The sequence below is a fragment of the Mastomys coucha genome, unplaced genomic scaffold, assembly GCF_008632895.1.
Source record: "Mastomys coucha isolate ucsf_1 unplaced genomic scaffold, UCSF_Mcou_1 pScaffold3, whole genome shotgun sequence".
Lineage (NCBI taxonomy): Eukaryota > Metazoa > Chordata > Mammalia > Rodentia > Muridae > Mastomys > Mastomys coucha.
In genome coordinates this window covers 61,729,461-61,731,312 of record NW_022196909.1, presented here as the reverse complement: position 1 = coordinate 61,731,312, position 1,852 = coordinate 61,729,461, and the positions used below count along the sequence as shown (strand labels likewise).

The 1,852-nt window shown below is 47.4% G+C and overlaps 1 long non-coding RNA gene across 1 annotated transcript in view; it reads right to left on the bottom strand.

The window, feature by feature from the left end:
* The window catches only part of LOC116075455, a 2,102-nt gene extending 727 nt beyond the window's left edge, over window positions 1-1,375 (bottom strand). The window contains exons 1-2 of the long non-coding RNA XR_004112551.1: window positions 1,250-1,375; window positions 362-653 (exon numbers count right to left, since the gene is read on the bottom strand). This is a non-coding gene — a long non-coding RNA (uncharacterized LOC116075455). The remainder of the gene's footprint in view (window positions 1-361; window positions 654-1,249) is intronic.
* Between the last annotated feature and the right edge of the window lie 477 nt (window positions 1,376-1,852).

Sequence of the window (1,852 nt, the reverse complement as noted above, 5' to 3'; positions counted from 1 at the left end):
ATGTTCTGAGTCTGAATCCCCCTTCCTCAGCCTGATGCTCTGATGTTCTGAGTCTGAATCCCCCTCCCTCAGCCTGATGCTCTGATGTTCTGAGTCTGAACCCCCCTCCCCCAGCCTGATGCTCTGATGTTCTGAGTCTGAATCCCCTCCCCCAGCCTGATGCTCTGATGTTTGCTGTCCATCTTCTGAGGCTGTGGACACTTTAGCAGGTGAGTCCTGGCAGGCAAAAGCAGGTCACTAGACACCAGAATTTGAAGGTCCTAACCCAGCTCCTGATCCCAGCTCCTCTCCTCTTCCTGGTCTACTAGGATGGGAAATGTCTCTGCCACACACACTCCCACTGCAACAAACACTGCTGTACCTTTGCCAGCATGGTGAACCGAGACTCTCTCAATCCAAAACCATCTTCCTTCCCTTGAGCTGTTTCTGTCAGGGTCTCTGATTACAGTCTTCCCACAACAGCACATACACCTTGATATCTCCATTCTCCATCTTTCTGCCGCTCGCTCCTGGCAACTAACAATATTCTCTTGAGTTCTGCAGACTTGTCTCTTCTGGGAGTTTGGAAAGGAAGGCCTCCTGCAGCATGTGCCCTCTTGGTCTAACGCCCTTCCTTTAGCATGCCGTTTCGGTGGCCATGCAGGTTGCAGCATCTGTGAGCAAGGAAGGACAGTTTTAATATTCTTCATTACCTGATGTCAACCTCTGGCTTCCACATGCACATGTGCCACACACATGCAGACATGTATACACGCCTCCACAGACACAACACATATACACTTGCAAAAAAGAAAAAGAGAAAGAAGGGAAGAGGAAGGAAAGATTTGAAAACAGGAAAAGCAGATGCCAGGCATGGCGACATACACCTTTAACCTCATCACTCGGGGGCAGAGGCGGATCTCTGTGAGTTCAAAGCCAGCACAGTCTACAGAGCGAGATCCAGTCTAGGCAGGGCTACATATTGAGGCCCTGTCTCAAAAAATCAAGCAAGCAAAGAAAGCAAGGCAGGAGAAAGTGCTGGAGGGGAACCCTCAAATCCAGATTCCACTCCAGCCTTTGTTAAGGACCACCACTGATTCTGACTTAACCCTTTCCCTTCTTCGGGGCTTGCGTCTTCCCCTGAGGAATGGGTACAGGCCCTGTGGTCCCAGTCCTAGGTAAGAACCCAGCCATGGGTGAGATGGCCCAGGGGCTTCCGTGGCTCCCGTAGGCCTGCTCTGCTGTCCCAGGGACTCAGCAAACATGTCACCTGAGATTCTTCTTAGTTCATTATCCATGCCATCTATGAAGTAAATCAGAAAAGAAAACCCAGACGAACATTCCTGCTGAAGCCAGTTTCTTAGGACTGATAATTTAACAAACAGTGAACTTCATGAGATTGCCTTGGCGAGCATCTGACGGTTAAATGTTCTAGAATCAGGCTTTAAATGGGGGAAGAAAAAATGTAAATGTGTTCAAGATGGGGAACCATCTTAAATAAAAATAACTACATTTTACTTTTAAATTTTTCAAAAAAAAATCATCTTCAAAAATATATAGTGTTAGATCTTTTCCCCTTTTAGATCTCACAGTCATTTTACATTTGCTTAAATAAAGCTTTGAGGAAATGAGCTTCAGAGCTGTAGTCCCAGGCCAGGAGGATGGCCCAGATGAGTGAATTTTCCCAGTCCTTGCTTAGTTACTTGGTTATTTGATGGCCACACTGTGTCCTGAAACCAAACACCACTGGCATGGTGAGCTTTAACTGTCAACCTGGCACAGCCTGGAGTCATCTGAGAGGGGGTCTCGATGGAAGGATTGTCCATATCAGATTGGCTTATGGGCATGTCTATTGAGGAGGATTGTCTTGACT